Source organism: Leptonychotes weddellii, chromosome 10 (assembly GCF_054177405.1).
Source record: "Leptonychotes weddellii isolate Sample4059 chromosome 10, ASM5417740v2, whole genome shotgun sequence".
Taxonomy (NCBI): Eukaryota; Metazoa; Chordata; class Mammalia; order Carnivora; family Phocidae; genus Leptonychotes; species Leptonychotes weddellii.
The window spans coordinates 1788494-1804236 of NC_138378.1; the positions used below are offsets into that span (position 1 = coordinate 1788494).

The 15743-nt window shown below is 50.8% G+C and overlaps 1 long non-coding RNA gene across 1 annotated transcript; it reads left to right on the plus strand.

The window, feature by feature from the left end:
* The first annotated feature begins 5447 nt into the window (after positions 1–5447).
* On the plus strand, positions 5448–8121 carry LOC115944667 (uncharacterized). Its single transcript, XR_004079197.2, has 3 exons — positions 5448–5914; positions 6102–6375; positions 7453–8121. It is a non-coding gene; the product is annotated as an uncharacterized LOC115944667 (long non-coding RNA).
* Positions 8122–15743: the final 7622 nt, after the last annotated feature.

Below are 15743 nucleotides of genomic sequence, written 5' to 3' on the forward strand. Positions count from 1 at the left end.
GAATCTAAGCCTCGTCATGTCACCCCTCGGATCTCAGAGTAAAACAAGTCCTCCCCACGGCCACACGCCGCCCTCCTGACCTGGTCCTGCCACCCTCCACGCTGGCTCACCACCTTCCCCTCTCTCTGGCTGTCTCCATTCAGCCACTGTGACCTCCCGGCTCTTCTTCAAAGACTGTGCTGTTCCCCTTGCCCGAATGCCCTTCCTTCCTACATACCACAGTTCTTCTGGTACGGCACGTGCTCTCACCCCAGAGGTGACTTCCCGAGCTACCTCATACGACAGGAAGCCTCACTGTGCCCCACACCCTGTGGCCCCTGATAGATACTTCTGGGTTGACTTATCCCTCTCCCCGACCCTAAACCTAACTCCAGGATGCTTGGACTCTGTCTCGTCTGTTCTCTGTGCATCTTCTGCACCTGGGACAACACAGAGCTGGTGTTCAGATTGTACGTAAAGGCTTAAGAAACGTGTGATGAATGAACAGATAACCTTCACCACGACCTCCTGGTACCATCATTTTGTACAAGAAAGGAGGACACATTGTAGAAAGAAGGACACCCCTTTCCAGGAATGGGTCACTGGCAACCTTACCCCAATATACCCTGAGGACTCTACATCCTCTTGGAACTTGTCCACCCTACAGTAGCCCCAGGGGAACCAGAAGGGACTGGAAGCTGGTTTCGCTGTTAACACCCAAATCATCCCAGAGGTGAGTTAGGACTAGAAGAACAGCAAACTAGACCTGCCAGCCAGGCGGGAGGCAGCCTTCACTCCAACAGCCACTTCCTCCCACGACTGGGGGGCAGTGCTCCTCAAGCTCCAGAATATTCCGAGCCCTTACCAGACTGACCTCCTCCCTGGTCTCCACAGTGAGGCCCGGCGGAACCCCCAGGCTGTGCCCACACTTGCAGACAACGCCTGGTCTGCAGACCCGAGGCCCGGTGTCCACGGCAGAAATCGCACGGCGGGGGGTGGGGGTGGGGGCTGTGGGTGTGAGCGCCACTGTGAGCTGGCCATTCATGGCAGGTGCTCGGAGCACCCGTCCTAACCACCCACCCACACAGGGTGCTACAATGATTCAATGACTACATTAAGTCTCTGAATATTAAATTAATGATGGAAATCTAAAATATTAATATATTCTAATTGAATATTCTCAGATAAATTATCTGAGCATTTGCAGCAATTCGATTCAACTTTCATTTCTTAAAGATCTTTCAGCTGCATAAATATAGCCATTAGAGCAATTCAAGAAAGGGAACATTTTCCGCTCCGATGAAGGAACGGTAAACACAAAGGATCTGCACATTTCTTTCACATGACTGATGAAATCACAGAACCCAAGGCAGCTGAATCCGTGAATGACTGCTTTCTTCAGGTCCCTCTGGCTTTAGCAAGGATGGTATAAATCCCCCCCAGGTCTCAACACGATATCTAATTACAAGGAGGCTTGACAGATGCTGTGGAAGATCTTGAATGGTGTGCTTGCATTGGGGCCGCACTTTTGGGACCCAGGCTGGGGTGGGCAGTGCTTGACCCCACCCCCACAGGGGGCTGGGGAAGAGGCAGACACCACCTTGCAGGTAAAGGGCAAATGGGAGTACCACCCTGACTCATTGCAGAAGGAGTCCAGAAGTTTCTATGAAAACGTTACTAGATAATTAAGGCCTTCCCTAAGGAGACATGTTTCCATTGGGGATGAGCTGACGACACTCAGAATGTCTTCTTCAATGAACCTGGAGGGGTTCCTTCCATTCCGGTGACCATCAGAGCAGCGGACTGCATGGTGAAGGCAGAGGTGACATCTCCACGAACTCTTTTTTTTTTTTTTAAAGATTTTATTTATTTATTTGAGAGAGAGACACAGCGAGAGAGGGAACACCAGCAGGGGGAGTGGGAGAGGGAGAAGCAGGCTTCCCGCGGAGCAGGGAGCCCAATGCGGGGCCCGATCCCAGGACCCTGGGATCATGACCTGAACCGAAGGCAGACTCTTAACGACTGAGCCACCCAGGCGCCCTCCACGATCTCTTTAGATCTTATGAATTACAAACACTGCAATATAACGTTATACCTTTGCTTTAAACAGTCAGTTGTCTTTTCAGTAAGTTAAGAGAAAATAAAATCTTTTACCTTAATCTGCAAATTTGCCTTTTCCTGTGCTCTTCATCCCTTCCTGTAAATCTAAATTTCCAGCCTGAATCCTCTTTTTTTTTCAGCCTGAAGAACGCCCTTTACCACTTCTTGTGGGTCTGCTGGCAATGAATTCCCTCAGTTTGCTTACCAGAAATGTCTTTATTTTACCTTCGATTTTGAAGGACATTTTTTTCTGGATATAGAATTCTTGATTGATAGGTTTCTTTTTTTCATTCAGCAATCTGAAAATGGTATGCCTTTGCCAGTGGCCTCCTAAAGAGAAGCCAGCCCTCATCATCGCTGCCCTGTGATGTACTGCATCTTTTCCTCTGCTTTCAAGATTTCTTTTTTTTGAATTTCATCAGTTTGACAATAATCAAGGTTTGGCTTTCTTTGTATTTATCCTAGTTGTGGTTCAATAAATTTCTTGGATCCGTAAGCTTGTTTCTCTTGTCCAGCTGAAATTTTGTTTTTCAGTTCTCCTCCGCCATTCTTCAGATCAGATGATTTATACTGGTCTATCTTTAAATGCAGTCACTCATTTGCCTTCTACCAGTTACTTGGAAACCAGTCTAGTGAGTTCTTTATTAGAGATGTGGTACGGTTCAGTTTCATCACTTCCAATTGGCTATATTTTTAGTTTCCCTTTTCTGCTGTGATTCCACATGTATTCATTCATTCTGACCACGTTTGCCTTTGAGTCCTTGAACATATTTATAAGGGATATTTCAAAGGTCTTGCTGGTCATTTTAGCATCTAAGTGATCTCAGAGTTAGATTCTGTGGGTGATTTTCCCCTCTTAATTGTGGGTCACATTTTGTTTTCGTTCTATTTTCTGAGGGCATGTCTAGTAATTTTTGTGTGTGTATTTGATCATTGTGGTTGATACGTTGTAGAGACGGGTTCTATTATCTTTCTCTGAAGGGCATGGATTTTTGTGAAGGCAGGGAGTTAATTGGCTGGACACAAAGCTAAATCTGTTTCCCTCGCAGTAGACAGCAGTCGAAATCTCTGCTCAGTTCTTTCAATCTTCTTGCTGTTGCTTTTCACTGGGTTCTCTGGAGTCTCCCTCATATATTCACAGCTCCCTGACTGGGCAGAGCTTGTAAGCAGATGTGGGAGTCCCCATCTGGGGCTCCATATTTTATGGGATTTATCCCCTCACACTCTGCTGCTTTGTCAGTTCTAAACTCCGTCTTCCAACTCCTCTGACCAGAGAGACTGAGGTTTTCTGCATGAGATCTAGCCACCCATTGATGGCAGGATGAGTGCTCGCAGGACGGAAAGCCATATAAACAATTCCCTTCTTTCAAGGGTAGAGTCCACAGCAGTTTCTGTCCACTACTGGCCACTCTCCAGCCACTTCACATAGTTAAAGAAATTTCCTTGCAAGGTTTATAATCGTTATTTCAGAAGTGTTAATCTGGTATAAACTATTCCACCGTTACCAGAAGCAGAACTTCCAATGCAGTTACTTTCAAGTATTGTATAATTAACCTAACGGTCTTCAAAATGATCATGAAAGGCTGACCAGTAGAGATGGGCACAAGCTCTGTATCACTCATTCATTGGACAAACACTTAATGACACCTACTTTGTCCCCGGTGTTGTGCTTGACAGGTGGACTGTCTCTCAAGGATCTTTATGTTTAGTGGGGAAGACAGATCAATGATCGCTGACAAAACACTATCAAACTCTGCCAGTGGCAGAGGCAGGCCACAGGGCAGGCCACGGGGGTGCCGTGCTGCCCATGGGAGGGCCTCCGCCGGTCCATTCTCAGAGGAGGTGGGGAGTGGCCAGGCTGGGAGTGTCAGGGGCAGTGAGAAAACAGGCCAGGCTGATGGAAGAGTGTACGCAGGACTCTAGGCAACCGACGGTGTGATCAGTTGGCAAGCTGCTAGCAGCCCAGCATGGCTGGGGTTTGGTGTGCCGAGGGGCAGCGTCAGATCCTGAGGGCCTGTGTGACTTGCTAAGGAGTGAGACCCTGTCCTGGAGACAGTGGGGAAGCAAAGGAAGGGGAAAAACACACACATGTCACATTTCAAAAGGTCACCCAACTTCCATGAGATGGTGAATAATGACCACTTGGTCACTCCTGCATGAATGGATGCCTTCAGAGAGCCAGAGACTAAGTTCCTAGGTGGGCACTATGGTGCTCGTAGCACGAGGTCACCAGCAAACATTTCGTAGGGTAACAGTGAGTTAGAACTCAGCTGGCTCCATCATGTATATTCATACAGCCGATCAACATCTATGGAGAGTCAACCCTGGGCCAACTATGGGGTGATTCACCATGTCCCTGTCACATATGTCACAGAGCAGACCCTGACCTGGGGCACATCTCATTGCTCACTGAGCTCCAGAGCCTGTGCCCCAAAGACCCAGCCCGTCCGTGTCCACACAGAAGGTCAGCAGAGATCAGTGGCTGGATGTGAAGGAACGCAGCGTATGTGCACAAAATGGCAGCCAAACTTACCAAGGAAATGTGAATAAAGCCGTGGACTTCAGTCATTTTGAGCCCAGTCAGGTTGTTAGGTGGGAAGCTGATTTTCGCAATCCTTCCCAGCCCCCTGCAGCTGCGCTCTCATGAGCTCCCTGCTCTAGAAACAGCCTCCTGCTCATCTTGGCCACGTGGCCACTCTTGATGCTAAGCGATTATGTAACCATCTCCTTCCAGAATCTGACATTCAGAGCACCTTTTCCAGCCTCGCTCGGAGGACAGGTTTACATGCGTTCCTGTCTGTTAAAATACCAACTTCTAAAATTAAAGGGCTTGTCTCCCAAGCAGCATGACGTCTTTCCTCATCATCTTGAGCCAGCTCTGGCAGTTGCCCCGGACAACCTCTCAAGTTAACAAATTCTGAATTTTTATTAGACTTTTTAAAAGTTTGATTTTATCCTCACTCTGAATCTTGCCAGAAATCAGACCTAACACACATGCTAGAAAAGCAAGTGGCTTTTCAAAACCCTCCGTGAACGTACGCGTGAAGGAATTCTGACCTCGGTAGCCAAGGGACCAAATTCTGAACGACAAGCAGCAAGCCACCAGCCTAGTGGCCCCTGAGCCACAAAGGGACGCCAGTCCTCTCTCCTCTGAGTCTCTGGGGCCTGCACGGTGCTTGGCACCCTCCCATGGCCCCAGAGGGCTCTGTCCAGAGCCCAGAGCAGGAAGGTACCCTCCTACCACTTCCCATAACAAAAGGCCTCCTTCCAGCTTCCAGGGGATCAGCCTGTGAATGCCTCCCCCTCTGTTCTGAAGGAGGGACGGCCTCTGTGAGGGGCTGCATCTCCTAGCTCCCCACTTAGTTTAGACGCTGGCGGTGGGCAGACCTACAGGATACTCACGGCTCCCTGGGCCCCACCGGTGCCGCCCGCCTTCCCTGCTCAGGACTCTCCACCCAAGCAGGCTACCCGTTCTCCCCGCACCAGAGAACCAACTAGTCCTTACGGAGGGACGTGATATTCCTTCCAAGGAAAAAGCCTGTAATTAACAGAGGTTTTTTGGGAAGAACGTTCTGCCTGCTTCTCTCCCGCCCATTTTTGCATTTAACATATTTTATCAGAATGAAATGCTTTAATGAGCACAGAATTGCAGCTGATCCCAGCTGAACCTCAAAGTGCTCCACGCTCAGCTTCTCATCCCCATCAACTTGTATTCACATTCGCTGTGATTCCGGCTTCTTTCAGGAACAGCCTCCCACAAAACACGGGGAGGAAACTCATCAACTTCCTGCAGAGACAGCGCAGAAACGCACCCCAAAACCCTTGTCTGTGCTAGGTAAGAATTTAATGGGGGGAAAGGGGAGGGAGGCAGGAGGTGAGCACTGGAGAATCTGGGTGCATGCGTGTGCATATGAAGCGGGTGGGGGTGTGTGTGTGTGTTTCTGTACTGAGTTATTATATGATCACTTGGAGGCCATTTGGAAAAGACAAATCTGAAAGTCTCTCTCCCCCTGAGAATCTAGCTCGGCTTGGAAGCCCATGTACGAGTGGGAACAGAGGGGAAGGCTCCATGGGAATGCGCTCCATCACCTGCCATCCCAGAAACACTGAAAGTCCAACAAGTGAGGCTCAGGTGCCCTGGCCACTTCGGTGAGTGAGCCGACGGGCTCCCCGACAGCACCCACCACTGGACTTGCTTCAGTCTCTCATTCAGCCAACGTCATGCCTACCGTGGACAGCACTAGGGACACAGGAGGCCTGTTCCCAGACGCCCGAGTAACAAGCACGGGGTCAGAGGTACTAAGTGCGTGCAGGAAACGAAGCCGGGCAGCTGGGGACAGGAAGACCAGGCTTGGAGGAGGGCTAGCGATCAGGTCTGCCGGCTGGCCAGCTGCAGGCACCCCTGGTCCGGGCTCCCAGGCACAGCTGGGCCATCAGGGAGGAAAGGACATGCCTGTTCTCAAACCTGCTGGGGCAGAGACCAGCCCCTCTTCACACACATCCCCTTCCCTCCGGGCGGAGCGGGACTGCGTCTCTCGGTGTCCCTGGCCATCAGGCATGGCCACGTCCAAGCCCAGCCCCTCCTGCAGTCCTCATTCTGGGGCCCCAAGTGACCGTCGTAGAGAGCCATCCCTCCCACAAACGACCTTCACAGGAGCAAGAAATAACCCCTATTGTGTTCGGTTCTGAAATTTTGGGAACGCCCTTTACGGCAGTCAGCTAACACTAACCCACACCGTGTCCTTCTGCTCACAGCCTGTTTTGGAGCGGCTGTGCCCGGCACGGAGTGGCCGTCCCCACGGGGGCTGCTGGACACGGCAGGGTGTCTGAGGAGCCGAGGCGAGGCCATGCGTGCCCCCAGCGCAGCCACGGGGCAGACCAGGAAACAGGAGAGGCTACCCCTCGGCAGGGCTGAGCCGCTGCTTCCTGCTGTTCCCGCCTGACACCTAAGGCCGTGGGCCCGGTCCCCAAGTTCCCCGTCAGACATGTCAGCGACAGGGGGGTCTTCAGGACCCTGCATCTGCAGGGGCTCTGGAGCTCCTGCCCGTTGCTGCTTCCAAGCCTGGTTGGGCAAGGGTTGTGCTAACTGGGGAGGGGCGAGTCTCCCTGCTTTGGAGCCGTTCAGTTGGGAATGCAGCTTGGCCCCCACAGGAGCACGCAGCCGTCCCTGGCCCGGCTGGTCAGGGGGACTTCGCTCCTGTGTTAGCCTTGCCTCCAGCTCCCACCAGTCAGCCTCTGAGACCACGGCAGCTCCCTGGGGCAGAAATACAGAAGTGTCTTTTTCTCCATTATCCAGCAGGAGACCGACCCTGGGAGTCCTCGCGGGCCAGGGGCTCTGCCTACAACGGCTTTCTCTCCTGGTACTTTTCACAGGCCTGTGTGCAGATGGGCACAGAGGAGGGAAATTCCATGTATCCGTACCAGGATCACCAACCCGAGAAACTCTGAAAGCCGGCAGCAGAGTATTCCAGGGCTAGGATGCCCGCCCAAGGTCACGTGTGTACCCCGCGCGGTGTGAGCAGACGAGAACCCTCGGCATTCAAGCTCACACACTCACTGTAACGTTCCTGCCGGGGAGGTTGACGGGGGCAGACCTTCCCAGAGGTTGGGAAATGAGCTGGATCCGCACATGTCCAAACTAGGGCCCACGGGCCACATCTGGCCCACTGCTTGTTCTTGTAAATAAAGTTTTATGGGAACACAGACACAGCGATAGTTTATGTATTGCCGATAGCAGCTTTCACACTACAAAGAGTTGAGTATTTGCAACTGAGGCTGGTTGGCTGCAGAGCCTAAAATATTGACTATCTGGCCCTTTACAGAAAGAGTCTGCCGGTCCCCAAGCTACAGCAACAATTTTCTACTAAGCTGATTTCTGACTAGTACGAGCACAAGCCTTTGAATAAGACTGACGCACACAATGAGAAACTTGCTGCCTTTCCAATTTGCTTTTGATCCTGATGACATTCAAGAGGAAGCCCCTGGTCCCAGCACATCTTGAGAACACTCTGACACTTGCTCACGGCTTCCCTTGTAAACAAGTCCCGGGCAGCCCTCAGGCTCTGAGTGCAGACAATACACAGTCAGACATCAACCGCTTTCTTCACCTTATGCTTGTCTTACAATCGGCTTCTATCGTCACCAACAATACCAGCTTTCCAACTGTGAACTAATACAAAGTCGGCTCTTAAAATAAACGTATTTATATTAAGGGTGAATCACTGATGAGAAGTGTTCGGTAGATAATAAGTGCTGGTCAGATATGACCAGGGCCCCGAGGGTGGTGGGTGCGCAGGGGGGCACAGAACCCTCATCCTGTCGGTGGCTTGGGGTTTGGTGGATGGACCCTGAACATGGGATTCCTGGGAATCTGCTTAGGTTGGGGTTCATGCTTCGAGTGCTTTGTTCAAGTCTGTGCCGTGTCACAGCGAACCTCCAACCAGTCAGGCCGAGCAAGGGGCAGGCGGTGCTCTGGGAAGCTCCCCATCTTGGGGGGGGGGCGCGCTGAAGTCGGAGGTCAGAGTCTCCGAGTCTGAGGCTCTCGGATGCTTCTGCCACCTGAGGTCGGGGTTTTCCCCAGCAAGCAGTTCTGTGACCCCTGTTGGGCGCCTCCGTTGAACTGCATTGGGACACCAGCTGCTGGAGAGCATGTCCATCCACGGGGGAGGGCTCGGTCCCACAAGGCAGCTCCCACTCAGACGCCCATGGAAAGTCCATGTTGTCACCGCACTCCCGACCGACGGGCTGTAGGTGGGAGGTTCCCACGACCCTCTGGTAGAGTTCAGTCATTGCCAGAGCAGCCCAGAAAATGTTTACTCCATAGATTATCAGTTTGTTATAAAGAACATAACTGAACAGCCAGATGGGAAAGATGCACAGGACGAGGAGCGGGGAAGGGACGCAGAGCTTCCATGCCCCCCTCCCACCTTCCCACCCCCTCAGCACGCCAGTCTCCCTGCACCTCCCCAGGTCCGCCAACCTAAAGCTCCCCAAACCTTGGCCTTTGGGGTTTTATGGAAGCTCCATCACTGAGACATGATTGATTAAATCATCGGTCACCGGCCACTGGTGACTGACTCAACCTCCAGGCCCTCCCTCGACCCAGCGTTTCGGGGGTGGGGCTGAACGTGGGCGCCTCTAATCCTAGGGTTGGTTCCCCCAGCAAGGGCCATCAGCCCCCTTCCTTAGGGGACTTTCCAAAAGTCACATCATTAACATAACAAAAGACTGCTCCAGCGCTCTCAGCTCTCCGATAATTCCAAAGGTTTTAGGGGCTGGGCTTGGGGAGGAAGACCAACACAGGCTTCCCGTTGCCAATCACCACATCCCACGCTCGGCCTGCTACCGGCGCGGGTTTATGGCCCGTCACCGTGGGCGTGGTGTGTGTGGTGGGGCGTCTGACGTGGGTCCCCCTGCTTTGTTCTGCTCCATCTCTGCAGTTTATTTTATTATATTATTATTATTTTTAAAAATCTTATTTATTTATTTGAGGGAGAATGTGAGAGAGAGAGAGAACGAGCGGGGGGAGCAGCAGAGAGAGAGGGAGAAGTAGACTCCGCACAGAGCAGGGAGCCCGATGTGGGGCTCGATCCCAGGACCTTGGGATCATGACCTGAGCCAAAGGTAGAGGCTTAGTGATTGAGCCACCCAGGCGCCCCTGGTCTCTGCATTTTAAACACACACCGGGCTTCCAGCTTGAGCAGAGTGGGAAACAAAACAGGCTAATCAGTCTGAGGAAGGGAAGCAGGCCCTTAAGGATGCCCCACTGACCCTCATTTCCACCAAGCAGGGTGAGGTGGTCCACAGTGCATGGGGGACTACTTAATGGGATTCTCACCATCATTCTGTCAAATTATTGTCCAGATTGGGTTGCAATTTTATTCAAAAGGAAGAAGGAAATGCTAGTTGATGGCCTGAATTATTGAAATAACAAATTTGTTAAATGAATCCTTCCCTTCTCCGGGGGAAAGCACCTTGTGGTGGGGGCTGGGAGCAGGTGCACTGAAGGAGCCCACCGGAGGAGCTCATCCGAGGGCCGCCAAAGTGCCGGATTTGGGGTCAGAGCATCAGTTCCAAGATTTCCGGCTTCTCGCCAATATCCTCATCCACCATCACAGACACACTGTCTTTCCACCCTCCAGAGTCTTAGTCATAGTTGGAAAAGAATGTGAGCAGAGAAAGGTGTCAGAGGTCAAAGGCCAGGCCCCAAGTCACCACCCTGCCCCGTTCCATCAGCACGGGCGAGATGACCCATGTCCAGCAGGACCAGCTTCCCTAGAGGACGGGACTGCTGTTCTGATCTTTCTCTGTCTTGTGTCATCTCATTACTGAAAAGGTTTAGACGCCAAGTGCAGACCGTCCCTCGCTCTCCCTCCCTGACAAGCGCCCCCCGCTCCAAGCCCCACTGACTGACTTGCCAGATCCTGGAGGAGAGGGTGCACTGAGCCGAGACCCTCCTCAGCCAGCAGGAGGGGTCTCCACTTACCCGCACGAGCTGCTGTGGGAAGGGCCCGCGGGAATTTTCCGGCACGTTGATGGGTGGGATGACCCAGTCGCGTTTCTGTCTCCTCAGCCCACTGGCGTTCCGGTGCTGGGGCCACGGCAACAGCATGTCGCTGGGAGGCTGAGAGGCATCCAGAGCGGCGCTCTGCTTCCCTTTCTGCGGCGTTAGCCCGAAGCGGGGAGAGAAGAGCCAAAGAGGTCTGGTTAAGTTTCACGCAGAGGAAAAGGCATCTGTTCAGAGAATCTGTTCTGTTCTCCATCAACAGAGAAAGACTGGATGATGCTTGGGGAAGCGGCTAAGTGTTAAGGAAAAAAATCTAGCAAGACACCCATGTCACAAAATGGATTGCTGAATTGCATGGTGGGGGAAAGAAACCGTAAAAACAGAAGAATACGTCATAGGGTGAACCAGAGCTTTTAAATCCCTGAAGAATGGGGGGGAAAAGTCACAAAGGAAAATGCATTTTAGTTTAAAATACTTATTTATGAAAACGTACCCTAAAAGCAGTTGATGAATTTGGCAAACATGATTTGCAACAAATCTGTCAAAGGGTTAACAGTCTCACTATATAAAGAGTTCTTGCAAATCAATAAAAAAATAAATCTTTTTGTTAACAGGGAAAGGACCTGAATAGAAATTAACAGCAAAATAAAAATCAGTAGACTTATTAAAAATGTACACATCTCCCTGTAATCAAATAATGCAAATTGAAGTAATAAATCCTCTTTACCTATCAAACTGACAAGACTAAACAAATGGATCCTCAGGGCTGGGGAGTGTGTCGTGTTGTCAGGAGAAGTGACGGTGGAGGGTGCGGGACCTGGCGTTCAGCAAATATTTATGTGCATCCAAAGGTTCACTGACTCCGGGCAAGTTGCTTCATCTCTCTGAACTCCAGCTGCTTTTTTTTATAAACTAGGGCTGGTAGTAACAGCACTAAATTCACAGGGTTGCTATGGCAGTTACACTGATGAGAGCCCCTGCCTATCAGGCAGCCACTGGGACTGGATGCTGATGGGGCCCAACACTGCTGGGTGCTGACCACAACCCTCGGCAAGCTGTGGGCCAGTGACCATCCAGACCCTCAAAAATCGTCCTCGATGTCAACTCTACGTCAGTGAAAAAAACAAAAATGTCCTGGCTTTTGACCCAATAGCTCCACGGCTGTCCCAAAGAAACTATATGTAAATGAAAATCTCCCTATAAACACGTTCATTGCAGATGTTTTTATAATAATATTATGCATATATAAAATAATAAAAATATGAGGAAAAAACCTCTGGAGATCTGATAGCAGGAAATACTAGTTAAATGCATTATGCTGTGTTCATATCTTGGGAGATTACACAGTCACAGAAAGCTACTCTTTGAAGACTAGGATATGGAGAAATGTCCATAAAATAGTGGTAAGTGGAGAATGACACCAAAGTGTACACGTAACCATATTTCCATTTTTTTTTTTAAGGACAGAGAAAAGATTGGAAGGAAATACAACAAAATGTCAACTGTGGTTTTCTCTGATCACCAGTGAGCTTTACGCTATTTTATTTTACTTTATTCCTTTTACCTTTCTATATTTCTGAATGTTACAATGTATATGATTTTCTATAATTAAAGGAGCCAGCAGACCCCCATGGACAAGCACGGCAACTGTGTAGACTCCCCACAAACACAGACAGCACCTGCGTCGACCTCCACATACACGGATGGCGCCCCCGCAGACCCCCGGGGACACGCAGCACTTCAGAGCTCACATGGCAGAGAGAGCCCTGGATGGGGACAGCCCACGGCACCTGGCTACAGTCTACACCACTCCAGTCATGGCAGGTCCCACTCTCTGCCTGAGTTCCAGGTCCATCCGGCAAGATGGCCCCGGGTGGTCTTACCATTGCCCTCTGTGGACAGAGAACCTAGCCCACTCCTTTTTGCAAAAGAGCTGCATAGAAATAAGTTAAAAACAGACAAAACTGCCTAAGTGATGAAAAAATAAAATCTCATATCCGCCCCAAATGCCCGAATCAATGGGAAAACCCATCTGGACGAGCCCCACTGGAAGGAGAGAGGCCCGCTGGGACTTTCCCCCCAGGGCCCCAGCTGTCTCAGGGCCTCGAGCTCCTGCAGTCAGGTGTTTGAAAACCAAAAGCCTTTCCTAGGCCACCGCTGCCCTACATCAGAAGGGAGCCATGCAAGGTGCGCGTATCCCGTGGCAGATCCCCGCGCATACGCACATTCCCGTGGCCTGATGTCTACACAACGTGGCATGATACCAACTTCTGTTCAAGTCAAGCTAACAGGTGCTGTGACTCATCTTCAGGCTCTAACAATGACACATTGATGGGATCACATCTCTAGTTTCCTCAGTGAGCTTCACAGAACGACATTTAGGCCAGTCCTGGCTGCACACTGTCCCCTCACAGCCAGGGCACAGACAACCGCCTTCCCTGGCTCCGTGAGTAGCTGATGCCTCGGGGCACTGAGCATTCCACGTGGTCTCTGCCTAGACCCCTGCCCCCTCACTGATTCCGTAGGAAGTGTCCTCAACCCCACTTTACTAGGGAGGCAGAGGGGGAGCTCAGAGAGGCTAAGTAACTTCCGAAGGTCACACAGCTCAGGAGGCAGAGGCAGGATTTGAATGCCGGACTTGGGAGCCCCAGCCACAATCACAGCCTCGGGGAGGGGGTGCTGGTCATGTGTGGCTTCCCCCCATGCCTCCCCCAGCGATGGGGCAGACAGCACAGGGGTGTCCCCCCCACCCCCCGGTAATGTTTGGAGACCAGCAGACGCTCACCTGAGCTCCCTGCATTTCAGGCTCAGGACTGTAAACGTTTTCATAAAGCTGTTTTTGGTTTTTTTTTGAACTGCTTTATCTTCATTTGCTTAGGATGAGCCTGCATGGTGTTAATTTCCCTAGTGTTGTTTAAATAAATTGCACATATTTGCCACTATTTTAAAGCTGTGAGACATACGTAATAACAAAATCTGGTGAAAATCAATGCCAGACCCGGGCAGTCTCGGCCTGGAAGACGCACCCGCTTCTCGGGGGAGAGATGTCCATGTGGGGTTATCAGTTACCCCAATGGATCCAGCAGGTCATTCTGGATGTGCAGCAACCCCGGGCCCACTCAGAACGTGGCACCTAACACTGATGCACAATTATACGGATTCTAAGCAATGTTTCCATTATTTATAAATATTCCATATTTCCTAACGGATGACACCTGCTCATTCCCAGTGTCTTCCTGAATTCTGTATTGCTGAGTAAATGCTGGCTGAGAGTTGGAGGACGATATGAACGTGACCTCTGCACTCCTGTAGCTAACAACTATGTATGCAGGTGTGTGCACACAGATGCATAAGGTGCGTGTGTACATGTGTGTGCACATATAGATGCACATGCACACGTGTGAGCATGTGTATATGTACGTACCTGTGTGCACACAGATGCATAAGGCGCGTGTGTACATGTGTGTGCACATATAGACGCACATGCACACGTGTGAGCTTGTGTATATGTACGTACCTCTGTGCACACAGATGCATTCAGGCACGTGTGTACATGTGTATGCACATATAGACGCACATGCACACGTGTGAGCTTATGTATATGTACATACCTCTATGCACACAGGTGCATAAGGCACGTGTGTACATGTGTGTGCACATATAGACGCACATGCACACGGGGGCATGTGTATATGTATGTACCTCTGTGCACACAGATGCATTCAGGCATGTGTGTACATGTGTATGCACATATAGACGCACATGCACACGTGTGAGCTTGTGTATATGTATGTACCTGTGTGCACACAGATGCATTCAGGCACGTGTGTACATGTGTATGCACATATAGACGCACATGCACACGTGTGAGCTTGTGTATATGTACGTACCTGTGTGCACACAGATGCATTCAGGCACGTGTGTACATGTGTGTGCACATATAGACGCACATGCACATGTGTGAGCATGTGTATATGTGTGTACCCATGTGCACACAGGTGCATAAGGCACATGTGTACATGTATGTGCACATATAGACTCATGCACACGTGTGAGCATGTGTATGTGTACGTACCTGTGTGCACACAGATGCATAAGGCACGTGTGTTCATGTGTGTGAACATATAGACGCACACGAACACGTGAGCATGTGTATATGTACGTACCTCTGTGCACACAGATGCATTCAGGCACGTGTGTACATGTGTGTGCACATATAGACGCACATGCACACGTGTGAGCATGTGTATATGTATGTACCCGTGTGCACACAGGTGCATAAGGCACATGTGTACATGTGTGTGCACATATAGACGCATGCACACGTGTGAGCATGTGTATATGTACGTACCTGTGTGCACACAGATGCATTCAGGCGCGTGTGTACATGTGTGTGCACATATAGACACACATGCACACGTGTGAGCATGTGTATATGTGCGTACCTGTGTGCACACAGATGCATTCAGGCGCGTGTGTACATGTGTGTGCACATATAGACACACATGCACACGTGTGAGCATGTGTATATGTGCGTACCTGTGTGCACACAGGTGCATAAGGCACGTGTGTTCATGTGTGTGCACATATAGACGCACACGAACACGTGAGCATGTGTATATATACGTACCTCTGTGCACACAGATGCATTCAGGCACGTGTGTACATGTGTGTGCACATATAGACGCACATGCACACGTATCTGCACACACGTATGTGTATATGCACACGTGTGTACACACACGTGTGTGTGTTTGCACGTCTGTGTGCATGTTTGTACCATGTCACAATGTTCTCAAAACCAAAAGCCTGGCATTGTGACAGGTTAGCCGAACCCCATCACTGGGTCATTACCGACAGCTCAGCCAAGCCAGAGGTCTCATTACTGGGGGGGGGGTCGGGGAGAGTCTTGGCTGCTGAACTGGCCTCTGGATCCCACCAAGTTCACAACTGCAGATCGACAGGACAGAGAGCCCCAAGGAAATCACCTGGTCCCGCTGTCCTCTTACTGGGTATCCAAGAAGATGTGGTTAAGAGGTTAACTTCCTGGAGCTTGCAGACCCCTTCACGAGAAAGCTCCACAGAGCCCCCCAGCCTCAGCATGGCCAGATCCGGGCTCTGTTGTCCACACAGAGGCCGGGCTGCACCCTGGGCTGTG